The sequence below is a fragment of the Helianthus annuus genome, chromosome 10 (genome assembly GCF_002127325.2).
Source record: "Helianthus annuus cultivar XRQ/B chromosome 10, HanXRQr2.0-SUNRISE, whole genome shotgun sequence".
NCBI classification, from domain to species: domain Eukaryota; kingdom Viridiplantae; phylum Streptophyta; class Magnoliopsida; order Asterales; family Asteraceae; genus Helianthus; species Helianthus annuus.
Window position 1 is genome coordinate 166,270,790 of NC_035442.2, and position 23,917 is coordinate 166,294,706.

Consider the following 23,917-nt stretch of genomic DNA (forward strand, 5'->3'; position numbering starts at 1 on the left):
AAGAGTCTTCAAGATGGACGCTAAGGAAGCTGTTCAAGATGACAACGTGATTACAGGTACCTTTCTTGTAAACGATATTTTTGCTAGAGTATTGTTTGATTCTGGAGCGGATAAGTCGTTTGTAGATAACAAATTCTGTGAGTTGTTAAAATTACCTGTAAAAGCCTTAAGTGTGAAGTATGAGGTGGAATTAGCTGATGGAACCATAGAAACCGCCTCGACTGTTCTAGAGGGATGTGTTATATCCATTAGGAATCACTCTTTTCCATTATCATTACTTCCCTTTAAGCTAGCCGGTTTTGACGTAGTGATAGGTATGGATTGGTTGTCACATAACCAAGCCCAGATTGTGTGCAACAGAAAGCAAGTGGTAGTTAAAACTCCGTCCGGTGAGTCACTCACTATCCAAGGAGATACCCAGCATGGGTTGCCTGAGCAAGTGTCCATGCTCAAGGCATCCAGATGTCTGCAGAAGGGTTGTGTCATTTACATGGCACAAGTTACTATTGATGAGCCAAAGCCAAAGATTGAAGATATCCCCGTCATTTCGGAATACCCTGAAGTGTTTCCGGAAGAACTACCTGGTTTACCACCAGATAGGCAAGTGGAGTTTCGAATTGACATCATTCCGGGTGCGGCGCCAGTAGCGAGAGCACCATATAGGTTGGCACCAATGGAGATGAAGGAGTTAAGGACGCAGTTAGATGATCTGTTAGCTAAAGGTTTTATTAGACCTAGCTCGTCTCCTTGGGGAGCGCCGATTTTGTTTGTCAAAAAGAAGGATGGATCGATGCGTCTGTGCATCGATTACCGCGAGCTTAATAAAGTCACCATCAAGAATAGGTATCCTTTGCCCAGAATCGACGATCTGTTCGATCAATTGCAAGGGGCAAGCTACTTTTCAAAGATCGACTTGAGGTCAGGCTATCACCAGTTGAAGGTCAAGGATGAAGATGTACACAAGACAGCGCTTAGGACTCGTTATGGACATTACGAGTTCCTAGTGATGCCTTTTGGGCTCACTAACGCACCAGCCGCATTCATGGATCTCATGAATCGCGTCTGCAAGCCTTATTTGGATAAATTCGTCATCGTCTTTATTGACGACATCCTTATCTACTCAAAGAACCAGGCCGACCACGAGAAACACCTTCGTTGTATTCTCAAACTTCTACATCATGAGAAGCTCTATGCCAAATTTTCAAAGTGCGAATTTTGGCTTCGAGAAGTCCAATTCCTTGGACATGTGGTGAGTGAGCGTGGTATCCAAGTAGATCCCGCTAAGGTAGAAGCAGTTATGAATTGGCAAAAGCCAAAGACACCTACCGAGATTCGCAGTTTTCTAGGATTAGCAGGATACTATAGGCGATTCATCGAAAATTTTTCAAGGATTGTTGCGCCCCTAACTTCACTAACGCGTAAGAAGATCAAGTTTGATTGGGGCCCTAAGCAGCAGGAATCCTTTGACATTCTGAAGAAGAAGTTGAGCAATGCACCAGTGTTAACATTGCTCGATGGTATAGAAGAATTCGTGGTGTATTGCGATGCGTCACACACTAGCATGGGCTGTGTACTCATGCAGAGAGGCAAGGTCATTGCCTACGCTTCACGACAACTAAAGGTGCACGAGAAAAACTACACCACCCACGACTTGGAACTGGGTGCCGTTGTATTTGCACTGAAACTATGGAGACACTACTTGTATGGAACAAAGTGTGTGATCTATTCGGATCACAAGAGTCTTCAACATTTGTTCAATCAGAAGGACTTGAACATGCGACAAAGACGATGGATGGAAACTTTAAATGATTACGACTGTGAGATAAGATACCATCCAGGCAAGGCAAATGTAGTTGCTGACGCCTTAAGTAGAAAAGAAAGAGTAAGGCCGATAAGAATCAATGCCAAGCGCATCGAAATCAGGAATAGTTTGAACGAAAGGGTATTAGCTGCACAGAAGGAAGCTGTGTTGGAAGCTAATTATCCTGAAGAAAAGCTAGGAGTAACTGAGGAGCAGTTATCCTATGACAAAGACGGAATGCTAAGACTGAATGGGAGAGTATGGGTTCCAGTTTATGGAGGACTTCGAGATGTTATCCTCCAGGAAGCCCACATCTCCAAATATTCCGTTCATCCTGGTGCTGATAAGATGTACCAGGATCTAAAGGCAAACTACTGGTGGATTGGTTTGAAGAAGTCTGTAGCTGAGTATGTAGCTAAATGTCTGACTTGTGCGCAAGTCAAAGCTGAGCATCAGAAGCCGTCAGGTTTGCTTCAACAACCTGAAATTCCCACGTGGAAGTGGGAAATGGTGACAATGGATTTTATCACCAAATTACCCAAGACAAGGAAGGGAAACGATACTATATGGGTTATAGTAGATAGGCTAACCAAGTCAGCACATTTTCTTCCCATTAAGGAAACTTACAGCTCTGACATGTTAGCTCAATTGTATGTTGATAAGATTGTAGCGCTGCATGGTATACCTGTATCTATTATCTCTGATAGAGATACTAGATATACGTCACATTTTTGGAAGAGTTTCCAACAATCTTTGGGCACTCGTTTAAATTTTAGTACGGCTTATCATCCACAGACTGATGGTCAAAGCGAGCGTACTATTCAAACTTTGGAAGACATGCTACGTGCATGTGCGATCGACTTGGGTGGTAGTTGGGATAAGAACCTACCACTAATCGAATTCTCCTACAACAATAGCTACCACACCAGCATAAAAGTTGCGCCTTTTGAGGCCTTATACGGTAGAAAGTGTAGATCACCTATTTGTTGGGCGGAAGTTGGAGATGTCCAACTATCAGGACCAGAGATTGTTTTTGAGACAACGGACAAGATTGTCCAAATTCGCGATCGTTTGCCAGGGATAGGCAGAAAAGTTATGCGGACCCAAAGCGTAAGCCTTTTCACTTTGAAGTAGGTGACAAAGTATTGCTTAAGGTATCACCCTGGAAAGGAGTGATGCGATTTGGTAAGAAAGGTAAGCTGAGCCCGAGATACATAGGACCTTTTGAGGTTATCGAACGCATCGGATCAGTTGCCTATAAGCTAAACTTACCTGAAGAACTTAGTAGTAAACACAATGTGTTCCACATCTGTAATCTGAAGAAGTGTTTCGCTGACGAATCACTGGTCATACCGCATACAGATATACACATTGATGAAAGCTTGAAGTTTGTGGAAAAACCACTGTCGATTGAGGATCGACAGGTGAAGAAGCTTCGAAGGAAGTATATACCTATAGTTAAGGTCAAGTGGGATGCCCGTAGAGGTCCCGAATACACATGGGAGGTAGAATCCACGATGAAAGAAAAATACCCTCATTTGTTCCAGTAAATCTCGAGGTCGAGATTTCCTTTAAGGGGGTGAGGATGTAACACCTCGGAAATTTACGTCCAATAATGCAATGACACGTGGCATAGGCTTTGGATATGTGAAAACATACTTTAGAGGGACTAAAGTTGACAAACAGTGAAACTATGGAATTACAAGGGTCCAAAGTGTCAACAATGGAAAGATAGGCTCTAAAATAACCCTACATAATGTTTATAGTCTCAAACGGTTAGATCATGGATCATACAAAGCGGAAAATGTAAGAAAGTGAGGAATTATAAACTACAGGGGCTAAACGTGTCAACATGTTTAATTTATACCTCTGAGTGATCTTTTGGCAAACCCGAAGCTTTGTAATGCTAAAATATACTCACTGGAATATGTGGTAAAAATTTCATAAAGTTTCGTTATAGTATGAGAAAGTTATGACCAAAACCGTGCACGAAGGGCTAAATGCGTCAACGTCGAAATTCATGACTTTTCGGGTGAGCGCAAAGTTAATCGAGGACTTTACTATGTTTGTAAATGTCCCAAGGTCCTTAAAAATCAAGTTTGAAGGTCTAACAAGCAAGATAGATGGCCAAAACCTCGTAACCAAGGACCAGGGACCAAAACGCAAACTTTGAAAAAGTTTTGTGGTGTGCTATACTGCTTTAAGCTTCGAACAAGTGTTGGAAGCGAAAAAATAGAAAGCGTGCAAACGAGAGCCCGTCGCCGAGCTAGTTGAGCGAGTTCACAGAAAGTAAATATTCAAACTTATGTGGACCTGTTATTTGAGGGGTTTCTTTTTCTCCTGTTGTTTTTAACTTTCCAAAGGTTGATGGTGCCATCTATTTATCCAGACTTTCATGGGGGCTGCTCGCGCCTGATAACCTGAGTTACAGGTCTTTCTACCACCATATCCCTGAAAGATTTGCATACACCGAATGAAAAGCAGACTTAAAATCGTTGAATTTTCTCATTTTAGCTTCAAGAATCTAGGCATTAAATGTCATATATAGCTAAAAAAACTGAAAAAATCCATGAAAATACCTAGTTAAAACGCCAGTATTTTTTGTGGAATTCGTTTTTGGGGTGTTACAAGTCTATCCCCCCCCCCCCAACCCGTTCTGGCCGGAGCTAAATTATTCTGACTGAATGACACGTGTCCAAAATTAAGTTTCTTTGATGTCTTGCTCCTTGGAGGCTGGCTTCTTCGCCCCTTTACTCCACATCACCCCACAGGGGTTAACTGTGTCAACATGTTTAATTATACCTCTGAGATTTGATTATATTTGTTTGGTGGTGGGTCTGCGGCGGGACCCAATGACTAAAAATGGCGTGTCAGCATGGAAAAAGTCATAACGCCAAAAAATTAATTTTGGTCATTTTGGAGATGCTTATTCATTGCTCGGGGACTTCTTTATCTTCACCAGGATGCCAATGGTAAACTTGTTGAATCGGGCGGTGGTAGATGGAGCAAATATCATTTGGTTTGTTTTTACTAACAAAAAATTAGATAAATCGTTTTTTATTCTTTAGTTAGATTTAGGAACCCAGATCCACTATGGGCTGGGGAGTGAACTCACCTTGGTTTGCTCGGCAGATAAACGCCCACGTGGCCTCCACACCCAAAAACCTATCGTAGATCGGTTCGCGTTAAAACACATTCGACAAAAAATACCTTAATTTCCAAACCTGATGTTGATGAATTGAGTACTTCCGTATATGTTGCGTTTTGTGCGTATCACTTAACAGAGGCTGTGTCATTTACATGGCTCAGGAGGAGGTTATGAGCTGGCCGCTTCACAATACTTGACGTCGGATCTCCTCATTCCCAAATGGGGACCGATCTGAATAAGGCATGTCCCAAGGATCAGGATCATGGATCTCACCAATCATGAGAGGAGAGCAGAATGCGCCAGCTCAAGATACAGCTAAAACAACCAATTAAATGAAACCTTGGATGAAAGAATTTAGTTCCGTTCACATTGACGACGCTCTCAACGATCCACAACGACGCTTCGCTCCACGACCCTAATCCCTCCAATGATATCTCGATTGCCAACGGCAAGGTTTATCTTTCGAGCTCATCGAAGGATTGTGAACGTTTTCAGAATATATATACTGTCATACACAAGGCAAAATGTAGCGAGCAACTGGGCTTCTTCAGTGGTTCGAGAGCAGGAACTTGTACTTGTGTTGAATTATAGGATGTGTGTTCAACTTGAGACAAAACATGAAGGCCATAAAATGAGTTTTACAAATCCTTTTGATGGGAAAACAATAGTGTCATGTTTTTTTTTTTTGGATGAACGTACTATCGGCCCAGTAGAGCCACATGTTTAAAAGGCTTTCAAGAACATTAAGTGGGCATTTCCACTAAAATCCATCAGTAATTATGGGCTAATGAACTATGATGTATAGAAGCTTGTGAATCCCAAAAACAATATGAAAATAAATAATTGAACTTGTTAATGACTCATCCGATTACCCTATACCACCTATGCACGTACGGTTGCGGTGCAGGCCAGTTCCTGATCGAATCTACCTTCCCTTTGACCCGCGAAGCTCCGATTAGCACTTTATAGCATCTTTAAGGATTTGCAAGATCCTGCGCCTCTTCAATTGTTGCATATGGATCGGGCCTCCAATTCAGCCTGGGGAGTCGGGTAAACCCAATGGCAAAAGCCACCCACGCCTGCTTTAAATTTTTCTCCCCCTAAAATCAAAATTGTTAATCTGTGCCGACTGCAATCTTATAACATCAGTTCTATTGTGCGGGAGCAACTTTACTATACTTGTCATTTACGTACATTGCATTAATGGAGATTTCTCACCCTCTAGCTCATAAAAGGTTTTCAAACTAACCGAAATTAACATTTCTGAATGACAAAACCCACTTGTGTAGTACTAGTATCATCATCTCTCTCCTCCACCTCCGTTCTCGGTAACACATACTTCTTCAAGAACAGAAAGAAAATATTGTTCAACAGACTACAGAAACAAGAACCTGTTTTCAGTACAAGACAGCTGGTCGAGAGGGGGGTGGGGAGGAGATTAGGGTGATTTCTTATCCGAATGCTGTCGCTCCCCGCAACAGCCTTGGGTCTGTGTTTTAGTGGTTTTAACCACTTGAGTCCAAAATCAAAGAAATAGCCGCAAAAGAAGCCGAACAGGTTAAAATCTGTCCCATCAGCATGGAAATTGCTTAAACAACAAGAGGCACCCGTTAATTTCTTAACCGACCCATTAGGCGAGAATCGACAGAAAGTGAAGTATGTCCTCATTCGCCGGAAGGGTCACTTTGGTTTTAAACACAACACCACCAACCAACCAAACCCAACAATCAAATAAGTTTTGAAAATGTTACACGAGCCGAAACAACAGACTTTTCTTCTTCATTCTTCACACTAACACCAATAACGAAGATTACCCATTCTATCACTCTAGTCCTCCCCTGCTAATCTTCAAAAAGAGTCATTTTTTCAGAATCAGAAGACCCAGGCGGCCCGCCTGGGGAACCTTACGCGGGCCGCGTGGCCTGCCCAGCGACAGAAAACCCACATCTGCCAGTTCCAGGTCTGTTTTGCGAGTGGAAACCAGCTGTAATCACCTCCTAAACTCACCAATGGACTTACATGCAATTGAGGACACTTGTAACCTTCTTACAACACCTGTATCACCTTAAAAATCAGATCAAATCTGCATAAAAGGCACTTGAGGTAGTAAAACCAAGAACACTTGCATTTTCAAAATTTACAAGATCAACTCCTGGAGCTTTCTGGACGACAAGACACCTTCCTAGTGATCTCTAAGCTTTATTAGGACTCTTGTAAGTGTTCATACCCCTCTCTAATTCGTTCTAGCTTAGATTATTAGCCGAAAGTCAATCCGTCGTAAATATAGTTTGACTTTACGATTAAGCGAGAATGGCTCAGTCATTTCTCAAATTGAAAGTACCTACAAGTTGGTATTTATGTGGGAAGCAAACCCTCAAAAGGGTATTTTCTGATTCCCACTCTAAGCATGATTATTGTCGAGTCAAAGTTGTTCTTAAAAAGTCAACAGAACGTGTTTTTGCAAAATCTAGCATAAATAGCAATGTAGGTCACATGCAACCTGTTGGATCATCAAAATGACTTTATAATTAATGTAAGAACATGTTTTATCATGATCGACTCGACAATTTTCAGTAAAACCCGGATCGGAACCGAAAGTCTCATAAAATGACTTTTTCTTTGACTCTTGATTCGGATCCGTGCATGCATGTTTGAGATCTGTCTTAGAGCTTATTTTGGACCATTTTTATATATGTACAACTCTCTGAGATTTTACAACTTAGTTCAACACTTGTCCGATTCATATGCATGTTACCGGTTTATGCTTAAATATGACTATTTTGCCCTTTTTGCTATAAAACGCGATTTTTGAAAAAGTGAAAGAGTAGAAACGTTTGTTACTGATTTATAAACTTGCACCAAAAATTTGATATCAGTTTGAGGTCCAGATTTAGAGTTATGCTCAATATCGTAATTTGAAAGCTTTATGTTAAGTAAACGGCGTAATTTACGGATAGCCTATTTTAACCCACTTTTTAATATCAAACTTTTTACCCACTGATGTTATATAATATTTTGGTATTTTTGATGATTTTTATTTAATTTTTGGCCGAGCATAACATAGGTCTCTAGGTTTAATTCGGTTAATACCAATTTCGCCCTTTTTGGCCATAAAATGAATTCTACAAACCCTTTTGACCCAAAACCTTTTTCTACTGATTTTATTTGTTGAATAAAATATTTTGAGCCTTCTGGAATTATAAAAATCTCAGCTTTCTTTTAAAAACCCGGAAACGGCTCTAAAACGCCTTTTTAAGCGTTTTTAACGCCTAGTATGCACTATAACCATATTAAACATATAAGGTTGATACCTACTGATATTCTTAGTATATTTTTATAAAATAACAGTAAGTATAAGTTTTTGAACTCAGGTTTCCAGTTTTGACACTTTTAGCCCTTGTGAAATTACCAAAATACCCCTAAGGTGCATAGTTTGATTTTAAATGATAAATTTCATATATGGGTCATACCCTACTGTTGTAATATGTTAAATTAAGTATTTTTACTGTATGAATCAGACCTACAACTCAGATTACAAATTTAACTCTTTTATAATCTTTTAAATGACCAAAATGCCCTTATAAGGCATAAGTTGAGTTTAAATTCATTCGGGGCATAATAGAACATAACTTACTGATATTATGACATATTTAGAGCATATTATCTCAGGGAACTTGCATATGACTCTTACGGTTACCTGTAACGCTCTTTTAGCGTTCGGTTCGGTTATGTAACTAGTTTGCATAAATTGACCGAAACGGGTCAAACATTATCATTTTTGTCTCAAAATCCAGAATGTATTTAGCATACCCATATTATACAAGTATTCAAACTTGTCGGGTCTAAATCACGTTCTATCCGGTCTTCGCTTAATCGTGCGTTTGAACCGTTTCGTCCTTAAAACTAACCGGTCTAAGCTTGGGCTTAAATAAAGATCCGTTAGGAATCTAATAGGTTATTATAAACCTTTGTTCCAGAATAGAAGAACCAGTAAAAGCTACCTTCACTTGCTAATTGTGATATATACTTACCAAGGTAAATACTTTCAACTTATTTTCCCTAGACGGGCTTGGGGTACGGTATATAATATACCGCTTGGTCCGGTATCGAATTCTTTAATCGAATAGAGGTTAAATTTATTGAGATGCCTTGTTTTGAATGTGTTTTATTGCTTAAAGCCTTGGGGGGTTAATGACCATGTCCCGGATATCCTTGGCATTATCTTACGAGATAGCCACGACCTGAGCACGGGGTGTAGGCGTACACCCGTCAGTGTATAACTCTATATTGTGGTGTGTCTATTAATCTTTAACCCGGTCTACGGATCGGGCTACTGAACGCATAAGTAACATGTAAATCCCTTACAAGATTATTATAAATAATTATCCCAAGTTATAAAAATGTTTTGTGCCTTGGGCATTCAAATCAATTTTCAACATTTTCAAAATGAGTCAGTTAAATTGTATTTACTAGTGTAAACTGACGTATTTTTCCCAAAAGGTTAAGTGCAGGTACTACACGTACTAGGCTGGCTGTCTTCTAGAGCGTCCACAATAAGTCTCGCAAGCTTGGACGACAATAAATCTGTTGAACAATATCTTATTTTATTTTGATCCGCCTGTGGATCCGTTTCAACGATTAAGTGATATTGATATTACACTTTATTAAAGTTGAAATGAATCTATCTTTGCTTCCGCTGTGCATTTATATATTGTGTTGTTTGTCTATGATGATGCCAACTACGTCACTATACTCCCCACCGGGCCCACCGGTGACACGTGGAAAATAGGGGTGTGACACGGAATCAATCGAACACAAGTTAGTAAGTTGGAAAGTGAAAACAGAATCTGTCCCGGTTTTACAGCCAACTTCAGTTGGCTGTAAACAGGTCATAAACTCAATGAAAAACTGATAATTTAGTCTAAAATGTGATATTAGGAAATACGGTTCTAATGGCACCGGAATCATAATTTTTGGACTCCGTTTACTATTTTTAAAGTGTCATTTCGTAACAGCAGCTAGAGCTGCATTTTTCTGCAGAAAATTGGCGATATGTTTTCAGTCATAACTTGAGTTCTGTGTCGGATCAGCCCATGAAATCTGTACAGTAGATGGACACTGATGTCGTAGTAATTGTCCCACTAGAATTTCATCAATCCGACTTACAATGAATTTTTAGTGAATTATTCCGTGGGCTGCAGTCAGAAAATAATAAATCTGAGTGCAGACCGGAAAATGATTTTTAATAAAATATTGGTGATGGATTAGATCCCGAGATTTTTACACAATAATATTTGGGTCGTTTAGCATCTTCTATAAAAAGTTGGGAATTTTTGAAATAAGATAACTATTTTATTAAAATGCTCGAAAACAACCCAGTTTCGGATAATTAAGTTAAAACCACATAAGTAGTGATTTGCGTGTCCAAAATGTCGAATATGTTATCTGTGAATGATCTAACATGTTATGTGTCGATAAAAGTGTTATGTGCAATGCCGTATGTTTATTTGTGAATGGGAATGGATGGGGAGTTTATATGGGCATAAACCGTTAAAGTAATGCATGTTATGTGATAGATACGTGTAGGAACTTTGTGCTCTATTTGAAAACCACTAAATGATTAACTGGTAATTATATTAGGACGTGATTGATCGACTCTGACTGTTAGCTATATTTGAGAATCTAACCGAGCAAACCGAGGTGAGTTCACACACTTTCTAAGGCATGGGATTCCCGGTGGTTTGGGAATGGGTTAAAGAACTTAAAATTGAATCTACATATCCTCCTTGGGTAGGATATGTACGGCCATCCTCCTTGGGTAGGATGCCAATATTATTCCTGCGTATTCTCCTTGGGTAGAACTACGTACGTTCGTCCTCCTTGGGTAGGACAACAACTTTAAAACTTACTAGACAAAACTCTATCATAAGTCCCTCATTTTATATCGACTTAATCGCCGAAGCCAATGGCGAGCGGGTCATTAGTTAATAGCGCTATTAGGTTTAACAAACCTCACACCGTGCCAGTCGGACGGTCGTGTACTAATGGACTATGGCAAACCATCGGTGATGATAGACACTGATGTAGGGCACAACTTACTTGCGTAGTAGTCGATCTCATACGGTCTAGTGGTTCACATGGGGAAGCCCTCACTAATCATGAACAGGGTATGAGTAATAAAGAATGAACTGGTTAAAACTTTCTTTCAACTAAGGGGTAACCCCCACGGCAATTACGCCAACGAAAGACAAACCACGTTTTCGGAAAACAACTTAAAAACTAAACAACCAAACGTGAACTCACTCAACTTTGTTGTTGACTCGTTGTTACATGCCTTACAGGTCGCTAACTGCTTGGAGCTTGCACGAGGATGGAGTCGTTGTGGTGTACGGACAGTTATGTCCAGTGTTTAATATTTAAATCATTATGAACTTATTAAACCTATGTGTCAGACTTTAAACTTATGAACTGCGAACTTATGTTTTGAACTTTATGTTTATGCTTCCGCTGTCTAAATTAAAACTTGGTAATCTAGCTTTTGGTCACAAATCGTATTGTGGTTGGCTTGATTTACTTAAATACGTTGTTCAGTATGATTGGTGGCTCGATCCTGGTCACATCACGCCTCCAAGCGGTGGTATTCCGCATGGTGGATTTTGGGGGTGTGACAACGTTTGAAGATGTGAAGACGTCTGAAGAAAAGAAATCCGTGACAAAAGATGAAGATAAAGTGAAGACTTCTGGTAAGAAACCCAGTGTGGTCTACAATAGATGTCCGCCCCCGGTCGAAAATGGATATTCACCTCGAAATCCAAATTCCGAAAGAGTCGAAAAGGCAATAAACTTACAATGGGAGTCTGGGCCGTCGGATAACTTGCCAGAAAATATTGATGTCACGTACACGTCATCTGACACTGATCATGAGTCAAAGTTGATAAAAAGTGTGGTCGATCAGGTGTTAGATAAAGATGATAGTGAGGAGTCAAACATGGAGTCCAAACCCGAGTCAAAGTCTGAGTCCGATACGTCAAAGCCTACAATCAAAAAGGACAAACGGGTTTATGACAAACAATTTTTGTTATCAAAATCTTATTTGAATGATGAATCATTCAAAGTAGCATATACTTTGAAAGATTCTGAAAAATTATATTCTGATGAAGCTTTTCCAATAAGAAGTGTCAGATTTGAAATGATCCAAAAGGTTTTCAAAATTACAGAAATTAATATTTCTGAAATAAAAGATTTAAATCTTTCTGGAAAACCTAAACAATACACTTCAAGAGACCAACAAAGAATTAATAAGAAAATGGGTTACAATTGTGGTTATAGTTTCCAAAAGAAACCAAACCATAATCGTAATTTCAAAAAGAAAGGTTTAGGATTTAATCAACCGAAAAACTATAAAAATGAAAAAATGTATAAACCAAAAACTGTGCTTGTTTCAGGGAAAACGACAGAGGCTGAGAAAGAACAAGCATTCAGAAAGCAGACGAATCAAGAATTCCTTGCAAAGAAGCAAGAGGATATGAAGAAGGATGCTGTTCCAAAGAAGATTGAAAAAAGAATTTGTTTTCAGTGTAAAACTGTTGGTCATGTTGCTAAGGATTGTCCGAAGACATTCAAACCAAAACAGGAAGTCTCTGATAAATTGAAAGAGAAAGTTGTTGAGAAAACTGAACTTTCAACCCGAAAGTTTACAGGCTTTGAAAATTCAACTTTTGAAAAAGGAGAATGTTCAAAAAATGTTTTGAAGAGAAAAGAAGATTTGAAAAATCAAAAATGGGTTGTGAAAGGTTCAGGTAATAATTCTGGTGATGAATCTGATTCCACAAAATCAGAGGAGCCACGTGTTGAGAAAAATGTTGAAAAATCAGTTCCAACTATGAACGATGAAAATTTTCCACCGTTGCGTGCTGAAAATTTTATGAAGAAAGTTGGAAAAGTTGAAATTTCAAGTCAATTTTATTCTGACAAGAAGAAATTTGATGTTGAAAAGACTTTCAACGGAAATGTGAAACATATTTTTGGCAAAATGGTCAATGGTAAGGCCAAAGGTGTTAAAGAATTTTACGCTGCCAAAAGAAGAGTTCACAGGTCCGTTGAAAGAAAAGATGAAGAAGATGTTGTTATACCCAAGGAAGGTCAGGCTTGGGTGGATATATTTTTTCAAAGAATAAAAGCAGGACTTGCCGGAGATCCCAAGTTTGTAATCGTGGATCAGGTATCGGCATCTTTCTTAATATGTGTTTGAAAAAGTTAAGCAGGAATTGCCGGAGCTCCCAGGTTGGTAAGCGAGGAGCAGGTATCGGCATCTTTCTTGAGGATTTATTCGGTAATGTCATTCATACAAACGGTAAAAGGTTTGTTTGTGTTTATTTACAAGGGGTTTTTGTTGGTTATAATTACAAGTGATTAGAATATCTGGCTGTGCCTACTTGCATATGGTAAATCAAGGACATTAGTTTGTACTTGCATTTTCCTACAAGTGGTTGAAAGACAATATGATGAACCACATCCCCGAACCTATTATTGATCAACCTACAAGTGGTAAAATCAATCAAACTTATTTTCCGGAAAAATCATTTTGATTAAAACAAACTTAAGTGTTTTGAAATCTAAATGGGAAAATAGTTTGTTGATAGGGGGAGTTCTGATTGTTTATGCCAAGAGAATGGCGAATTGATGTGATTTGATATCGGTTGTCATATTTCTGTACAGTTTGTTTTACATTTCATGTTTTCATGTGGGTCTAGAGCTTAGATAGTTTTCAAATTTCTTTAATGTGTTTGCATTTTAGGGGGAGTAGAAAATTTCAGAAAATCCAAAAACATTAGAAAATTTGAAAAAGCCAAAAACATGATAAAAACAAAAATGAGTTTTGTTGAGAAAAGAGGAAATGATAGTACATCAGTGGGCTGTCACAACATGCTAAAGATATGTAAAGTTAAAATGTGATAAACAATCTCACTGCGGATATGCCAGTAGGTTTTTACACATTTAGTAGATTGTGATGAGATATAAACCTAAAATTCAAACTTGCTTATTCTGTGGGTTAACAAAACTGCTTGGATATATAGGTAACCCCTGAAATCTTGTTTGAAAGGTCCCTTATTCTGAGATACTAGGTCTTTATGCTCAGTGATATCTGGGGTATTATCCCGGGACTTCTGCTGTATAGAAATACTGACCTAGTCCCCGGATAATACTTTTCGCAAATGCTTGAAACATAGCATCACCCTCAGCAAGCTGATGAAATAATAAAATTGATAGTCGCTGCTGTTGTAATAAAAGATCCTCTAAAGGGGACACGCCTAAAGTCGAAGCCGTCATCTCTCTACGTATACGGAAATATCGACCTGAGCTCTCACGGCCCTCGCACATAACCCCTAAACAGATATCATTTGTGGTACACTCACCTGTAAGACTGAATATTGGGATCTGGATACGGGAGTATATTCAAGTAGTGGGATACATGGATAAGTTTAAGTGTCTTAAAACATTAATATCGTACCTCGAATCAATTGAACTTTGTGTGAAAATTTAAGTGGACAAACATACTGACAATCTAGGTGAATTGTTTAGATCTTAAAATGAAATGAAGCTTAACGGTGTTGTTGACACATCTCATTAACTGATATGATCCTCTTACACAAACTCACAAAAATATTGTTTGTAAATAGTTTATTTTTGCATTTTCTTGTTTTTACAAGTGGTGTTAGTTATTTTTTAGAAAAATCCAAAAAGATTTTCAGTGTGTTTTAGCATGAATTTTGAAAAATTCAAAAAGATTTTCGACGACTGGTGTTGAGAAACTGATTTTCGAAGTTCCAAGTGCTAAACATGAAGAACAGGTTTGGGAGAGAGTATGTGAAGTTGTTAAGTTTGATTGATAAAGAGCCAGTAAAAGATCCTGAATGTCAAATCATTAATGTAGTTTCTTGCAAAAGTTTCTAAAAGTTTGAAAGTTTAATCTTTAAAAGAAACTTATGTATGGGTAGAGATTATGCAGGTAAATGTGTGCCAGGTGACAATTCTGAAATAGATAAGAGCCTGATCACGATCTTAGAATGAAGCTGTGAATTCCAGACTACGATCTCAGCAGATTGAGAGGGGGAGTCTGAAGACACCATGATACTCAACATTCGAAAGAGAGGAGTTTGTTGATGAAGAAGATAGAGATTGAGGATTCTTGCAATGACAAATACTTCAGAGGAAGATTGAAGACTGATAAAGACGGTAGGTTGACAATCGAAGACTCGACACTGAAGACTCCGTCAACATCCGAGGGGGAGTTTGTTGGTGCACTACGTCATGTATCGAGTCTAGTAGTATATAGGTTAGAATATGGCACGAAATCCAAGAAACATATGATAGACAGGGTTTCGCTTATGTGTCATAAGATAGGTTTCGCTCTTGTGTCAAATAGATAGTTTCGCTTATATGACATGTGGAGGTTTCGCTCATACGAACATGTTCGTATGAGCGAAATATGTGTCCCTATATATAGGTTGTATGAGCGAAACCTAATGCATAGTTGTAAGTGTTGTCTTCCGGTAAGCCACGAAGTGCTGCCGAAGTGTTATCAGGACTTGTAACTGCATTCAAGATCAATACAACAACAGTTTAAAGTGAACTCTGCTGAAATCGTACCAGAACATTAGTTTCCGCCTCTTGTTTTGGATAGGAATTCTTCTGATCGACTCAAACAGGGCCGAATACGATCCTACAGTTATTTTGTGCAAACCACATAGACTAACTATGTTAATCCCAAGAAGTTAATACCTCCAAACGTTACAAAATGAAAATTTAATACCGTAGAATGTGATTTTAAACTATTAGTATCTAAGTATGTTATTTTGTACAAACCACAGGGACTAACTATGTAATTAACTCAAATATTAACTTTGACCTAAATTGATCCATATGCCTCCAAACTATACATCATGTACCAAACTACTGAGCAAAGAGCCGGAGACGCCATGAGCCCATGATCTCAATGTATCGTAATGATTAGTACTACATCATTGAATTTTATGACACGATAATATACCTAGGCCACTCCTGAGGGCGGTAACACAAACTATTTTTTTTCTAACAAAAGTGTCGTGGGAAAAAGTATTTATCATTATAGTGTTGCTTCAAAAATATTTACTAAAATAGTGTTTTTAAAGAATTTGTTTTTCTCACTCCTAAGCTAATTGGTCAATTTATAATTTTGGTAAAATAAAACTTTGTATAATATTTAAAAGAAATGGTTTTCTTTTCTTATTAATAAACCCATATAATATTTAAAAGAAATGGTTTTCTTTTCTTATTTAATAAACCCATCTTTTCTAATATTTTTTTTAGTACATACAGATTTTAATTCATATAAATTTATCTTTTAGAAAATGACACGGCATTTTTTTTATTACCTGCAACTTTTCTTTTTTGATGTTTTTGATAAATTCAATTTGTATATAACCTTGATTATGATTAGAGAAAATGATAGTTTTACTATTGAAGTGCATTGTGGGTTTATGCCATTATATATTATCATTTTGTAACATAGTTAGGCAATAGGTGGTTGTATTTTAGGCATAAACTAGAAAAGTAACCCGCCGCGATGCGGCGGGGGGCTAGATTTATATAAATATTAAGCTTGTTATCATTGAGTTACATCTATTTGGTTAGATAAATGAGCTATACGGCTACTCGTTTTCGAGTTTTTGCGACAGAAAAATGTCAATATAAACATCTATTAAGTACCACTACTTGTGTTTGAGTTTTTGAGACATCTAGTAGACATGTGGTGACAGCCGGCAACAAAACCCGCAGAGAAATTTGCACCAAGCACACACACACACTGCGTTGCCTTATCACCCATCAACTCTCGTCGGGTAGACACGTAGGAGCTTTTTTCTCAACTATGTTGAAGGGCCAAATTGGGTTATGAAGCGAAAATCTGAAAAGAAACCAACCGCCATAGAGACATTAAAGAGTGAAAAGACAAAAAGGTTGCTATACAAAAATATTTTATTTTATAAACCCCAACACTTTACATGAACAAAAATAGGAGTATTTTCATATGAACTTACAGATGGCCAATAGTTGTTTTCATGAGAAAGATAATTCTCCTCCTAACTGAATTATATGCACCTAAAAATGCTGAGTGAACCTGAGAATATTAGATGATTATATAATACATGTGATGGCGTAGAATGTAAATACATTATAAGAAAAATAACATGTCATGAGTGCCATCCCAGATGTAATCAGAAAGATATTTTTGTTCACCAGTTTGTTTCTTTTGACAATCCGATGCCGCTGGAGGTACAAATTCAATCACCTTCTCTTGGTCGGTACGAAACATTATTTGACGTGTGATCTGTAGAGATGTAAATCATTAATTCCTTGATCGGTCGATCTACATATCTAAAACTAATCACAAACAATCTATAAGTTTCAATCAAACACATGACAATAATATTAACAACTAACAAATAACCATTAACAACTAAAATTTAACAGTCAAACTATACTCAAAACTGCCTCCGACGACGATTTAACGCCGTATTTCGAACACTGGAGACCAAAAGACGACGGAGCCGGAGTGATCGGCATTCGACGACGACGAAGCAGGCATTTCAGAATATACAATTCCTCTTCCAGCAGTCATCCACTGCAAATTACCAGCTCCAATGGTCCCTTTGTGACCCTCAAAGTCTTCATGTGCCACATCTCCGTGTAGTTGACCACAATTATCATTAATCCATTTTTTCAAACCTTTATAACCCATACCATCAACAACCTCCTCATCACCTCGATTATCATCAACTACCAACTATTATCATTTTAAAATGAAACTTTTGAAATGGAGATATAACTTTCTAAAGTCGAACACTATTTAAAATCCAATTTACCACTAACAAAAGTGAGAAAAAGAAAGAATTGAAAATGTACCTGAGCTTTAGCAAATTGTTAGCTTCAAAGATATTTGTGAGGACCTCATGCTTCTACTTTTTTTTTCTCAGGTTTGGTTGTACGAACATGAATTTAAGTATTTAAAAAACACGAGTCACATTATTAGTATACTTAATTGACCGGTGCATTACTTATTCTAAAACAAAATAAAAAAGTAGAACTAAACCTTTCATGTTGTTAGATCTAATACATGTTTAAGCTTGACCAGGTATGATAGTTCTATGTTAAAAAACATGCCAGTTTACACCCAAACTGGTTTGGGCCCAGACTAATTTTCATACACCTCTAGGTAATAGGAGACATATAGCCAGAATTGGTGCTCCACCATGGAGTGTAAATCTTGTGCTTTGTTAATAGCGATGCACAAATCTGTTTATAGGCCCAATCGAACTGGTTTGGAGCAAGTCAAACAAAGCCGAAACCGGTCCAACCCAAACAATCAAATTTGAAAAAACAATCTATTTATAAACGAAAGATAAGAACATACAAACATTGCATAACCAACAGTGTGCAATTTAAAATTAACTATTTTGTGAGAAACTTACCTGTTGAACTCAACACCTGCAAATGTAAACAAACTTCAAAGTAAATGATTATCACATCAAAATCAGGTAGTAAAATACAATTTACAGTAACGGCAAAATTAATAAATTTTCTTACATAATTACTCTATTTTAACGTTCGAGGCACAACCCTGACTTCTTTTCTTCTTTCATTTTATTGTCATTCATCTGCTTCTCTCTCAGCCAAACCCTAATAGCGCAACAGGAGAAGAGAAAAAGAAATGGTTACACAAATCAGAACTGTAATTGATGGAAGTAGGAGGTAAAAATCAAACCGATTGTTGACAGTATCAATTTTACAAAGAAAACAAAGAACCGACGGTCAGAAGTCGTCTCATCTCGCAGCTCCCTTAACTCGAGGACCGCCACCAATCAGTCACTGTGGTCTGCAGCCACAACCTAATAATTATTAAGAAAATCAAGCGAATGAGTAATCAAATTCTTCACTTCTCATCACATATGCAGAATATGTATATTTTCAAATATAAAGCTTGGTATACCTTTACCCGCCGGAAAGTCGCCTTAACCGCCGGAAATCATATCTGAGCATAAAAAAAGTCTGCATATCAAGGATCCGTGCTCAAAACCGTTAATTGACCAACGTTTCGGCACATTTGGTCATATAACATAACAAAGCCACCATTGCTAGGTCTACAGTCGTTACCTCCGGTTCCCCAAATCGATGCCTTTCAGACTTCCAAGGATCATTCCCATTCCTAAAAATCACTTCCAAGCCTGTTCCATTTTCATATGCTTCCAAACTTTTATCACAAAATTTGACATACAACCAAATCAAGACTCGTACTAAGCAGATCTAACTGAAAATAAAGCACACATACCTGAACCGGGTCACCAGAATCGTGCTAAAATCTCGTCGGAACCCTAGCAACGCCGATCTGTTGAACCATATCCACCACCATCAGTCATTTAACCATCCTAAGCCATCGACCTACTCTCCCTTAAAACCCTCTATCGTGACTGCCTTTAATCATCTACGGAACCTTCATCACCTACTAAGTATCGTTGATGCCGGAGATATGGCAGCGGTGGCGGTGGTGATGCCGATAGAGGTGTGATGCGGAGGGATGGCTCTCTCTCATGTGCGTGAGTGTGGTGAGGTGAGACGTACATGTTTAAAACCCTATTTCTGGAATATAAAGCTTCTTTTGGAAGCTTACAACTCAAACAACATAAGGTACACCTAAGCTAAGGTACACCTAAGCTATGCAAAAAAACAAATAAAGCTAAAGTTACAACTCACTATTGCACAAAGTTGTTGTAAATTAGAATTAGAACTAGATATGTGCCCCGCCGCGATGCGGCGGGGGCTTTAGCATATGTTGTCAAACTTTTGGTGATTTTGTTTACAAACTTATATGTACAATTGTTTATTGTTTACATGTGGTAACCAAAATTAACAACCAACTATTTAACCTACTCATCATTGTCGTCGTCATCATCATCATACTCAGTAAATCCCACCAATAACAAAACAAAGGTCGGGGCCTGAGTAGGGTAAGATATAGACAGTCTTACCTCTACCCCGTAGAAATAAAGAGGTTGCTTCCAATGAGACACCCGACTCGAATCTGCAATTTCTTAAATCATGATATTAATAAAGCAGTTCTATCAAAAGATATAATGTTGACTTGTCAAAGCACATAACATAAAGATATTGTATTATATTCTATCCAGCTATTAAGCCGTACACATTTGAACCCTTAAAAGAATATATAATTTGAGACGCAGCAAGACTAATCATTATCGATTCTTTTAAAATGTTATCCAAACAAAATTGGAATTCAGAAGAAATACGCTTCCAGTACCATATACAAAACATTCCAATGATGACACTTCAATTGAATATTGCCCAAAAATTCACATAGACCAATTCACATTCCACGTTAATCATCTGGCAGCTCGAACGTACAGAAATATAAGCAAAACCTTGGGGCCTCTATTTTTTATGCTTGACTACGTTTGATTCGCATTCGATTCTTCCTCTCGGATCTCAAGCTCTCAATCTCTCAAATTTTCTGTTGGAATTTCTATTTATCTTAGTGTTGTAAATAGGCGGTTTAGGGTTTAATTCCATTTAATTTTGCAAGTTTTGACAAGATCAGCTTGGAAAAGCAAAAAACTATATTTTATTACAAAAAAAGGCACCAGATTATCAGCTTTATGACCCTAAAAAGTTTGAGCCAGCACGCTTGACGTACCTAGTATTATAATCACTACCAACATTATTAAATACATCATATTCTCGAAGATATTTTCCCCAAAGAATCAATACCTAGTTACCTACGACTCTGTAAGATCAGTTTACTATGTTGTTATACATCAACGATTCAGCAACGGCTTTAATAAAACCTAACGCAAAATACAAACGATCCAAATTGATTTTTTGTTCTCTAATGATCTATCGCTGTATAATCGAAGCGAATTTGCAGAAAAAATGAAATTATACCGAAACTGAAACTCACAGGCTCAAGGACAATTCAAGCTTACGAAAAAAACTCATACAACAAATCTGCAAAAAAGAGTCAGCCTTAACATTTCAACTTTGATAAACCTAATAATACGATCAATACCGACATTATTAAACAAATCATATTCTTAGAAGATATTTTCCCCAAATAATCAATCCGTACAGACTTTGTGATATCAAAGTACGCTATTATACAATAATGATTCAGCAGTAACTTTGATAGACCTAATGCAAAAAAATAAAATTCATAATAATAGGAACCGATTTTCGATTCTCTAATGACCTAGCATTACATAATCGAAGCTAATTTGCTGAGTAACAAACTGAAATTAGGAGGAAAACTGAAACGCACAACCTCAGCAAACTTAATGACGATTCAATCTTATGAACAAATCATACAATAAATCTGCAAAACTGAAGAACTCTGAACCCACCGATTCAGAGCCGACCTTAACGTTTAAACTCTAGTTATACGATCGATACCAACATTATTACACAAATCATACTCCTGGACATATTTTAATCCCTACGGACTCTTCGAAATCGGTTAAGTATGTTATCATACAACAACGAATTCAGCAATAACTTTAATCAAACCTAATGCAGAATACACAACGATCACAAACGATTTTCGGTTATCTAACGATCACGAAGGCCGGTGGACCATTGGCTAGGGACATTCATGGTTGTGGAGTATTTGAATTGTGGAATGGTGTCTAAGGTATCTTGATTCTGTCTGGTGAGGATGGCCACATTGCACCATTATCATTGTTGTACACAGAGCAAAATGTTATCAAGACGAATGGTAAGGGAAAGTACATGAAGTGTAATCTTAAACAAAATGAACTTACCGGATCTTCGTCGGAACCCTCGCCTTGTCCAGAATCTGTTTCTGTCGGTAAATTCGTCAGTGGTCGCCGGATTGTCTGGTTCTGACAAAAACCTACAAATGTATCATAAAATAAATTAAACAAGAAACACCACAAATCTTAAGGACAAAACTACAATTCATGTATACACACACAGACATATAGTATACCTTGCAAACCAATTCGGCTCCTAGAGGCAATTCAACCACCAAACACAGCTCCGAAAACCCTTCTTATTCTACTTCTCTTCTTGATTCTACAGAAAAAAAGGGTCCCCGCATTCATCACTATAACTACATTTACCTTTTAAACTTCTGTACATAACTTTTTTAGCTCAATACTCTAGATAGAACTGAAACAGTTTACTTACATTTTTTTAACCAAATATCGATATGCTCAAGTACTTTTTATTCAAATAATTCCCACAAATAAACTTACCAAAAACGTATTCTTAGTAATTTTTTTTAACTTCAAAATCAATTTTCAAAGAGAATATTCTATAAGGATCTATATGCTTTCAACAAAACATATGCTAACATATCATCTTGATATAATGATATAACTATTTTACACACTAAAAACATGAAATGCACTTACATCAGTTACAAAATATAACTTTCATTTTAATAAAAAAGACTTGAATAATGAAACCCTAAACAATCAACCACCAAATTTAGATTCTTACCTACCCATTTGTTTGCCTCAGCAGAAATTTATATGATTTTTTTGTCTTATCTTTTCGTTTAGTTTATGTACTGTTCCACCACGTTAATTCAAATACTATCTTTTTAAGCAATAAAATTTGATAAGCATACCATCATTTGAAAACCATTGATGTATAGCTCTAAATGATTTCACCAGATTTTGGACTCCAAAACCTTAACTCGTAGCACCATCAGTTATAAAAAGCGGCCCTGCCTCTCCCTACATCTCGAGAAAACCTTATCAACCCTCTATGTTTTCCCTTACCGATCAATTTTTTTTTCTGGCAACCATATTAGTCTCTCCATTCATCGCCATATACTAAACCGAACCCACCTTCGTTCGTCTTGAGCACATAATCGTAGTCGACCACCGAAAGCAACGCATAAATCGACACACGTCGCTAGCAAATGCCCCTCGACAACTGTTGCCGCACACCACCACAATCTCCACTTAGGTGTTCCCCTAAATTGGAACCCTAGCCGCCACCGTTGCCAATCTGGTTGTCGGAAGAAAGATCTCAACCATAAGTCGTCGCCATCATCCCCTTCATCGGGTTGAGGTGGTCCACTTCCTCTCCCTTCATCGGTCTCTCTCTATCCTGCTTCTCTCTCTCTCTCTCTCTCTCTCTCTCTCTCTCTCTCTCTGATGCTACGCTGTTCGCACTCTCTCTATCTAGATGTGTATATAGATTTCAAAGAAACACCAATTAAACACTTGTACAAACAACCTAATTAATACTTCCTTACCTATCACTTGGCTGTAACTCAGATCAGCATAAAGAGAATGTTAATTGGTTTCACCAGCAAGTTTGCGCGCCGTAGTGAGGTGGTTACCCTTGCTATGATGGATACGCCCTTGGTGGATAACCTGCAAGAATAGAACAACATAGATAAAAGCCCTAATTTTGAAATAACATCCATCATAAAGAAGATCTGGATTGAAGGGTAACTGGCCTTGAGGGGAAGGAGCGACGACTGTCGTTTATGGTTCGGCGTAGTAACTCATGATGATGATGGTGGTGACTGGTGGTTGTCTGATGGAATTGTATGTGGGAATGGTGTAGTGACTGACGATGATGATGGAATAACCCTAGGTTCGCCGGAATCAGGGTTGTGTTCGCTGTTATCTTCACCACCGCGGCGATGTTGCTGCCGCGACGCCGCCCTAGAACCACCGCTGCCGGGCTCCATCTTCTTTACAGTCTCTCCCTCTTCAAGTCTCTCTTTCTCTCTGTATCTCATCTGATCCCTGTTTTTCTTGATTATGTTGCAGGTAGAAAAGGACGTGTGTGGATAACAACAAAATGTTGGAAAAGCTAGTACAACATTCTAAGCAGAATGTATCAACTTCATTGCACTGAATTGTTGTAAATTAGAGTAT

The 23,917-nt window shown here is 37.9% G+C and overlaps 1 long non-coding RNA gene across 15 annotated transcripts; it reads right to left on the reverse strand.

The window, feature by feature from the left end:
* Window positions 1–16,572: 16,572 nt before the first annotated feature.
* Window positions 16,573–23,917, reverse strand: LOC110886413. Of its 15 annotated transcripts, XR_004869902.1 has the most exons (12): window positions 23,284–23,917; window positions 22,003–22,119; window positions 21,815–21,906; window positions 19,315–20,064; window positions 19,140–19,210; window positions 18,976–19,034; window positions 18,796–18,874; window positions 18,573–18,665; window positions 18,458–18,473; window positions 17,226–17,316; window positions 17,027–17,106; window positions 16,573–16,893 (listed from the first exon to the last, which is right to left on the reverse strand). It is a non-coding gene; the product is annotated as an uncharacterized LOC110886413 (long non-coding RNA). The 15 variants fall into 15 exon arrangements; XR_004869906.1 differs by having other exon boundaries at window positions 17,027–17,316; window positions 18,776–18,861; window positions 18,976–19,017; XR_004869905.1 differs by having other exon boundaries at window positions 17,027–17,316; window positions 18,776–18,861.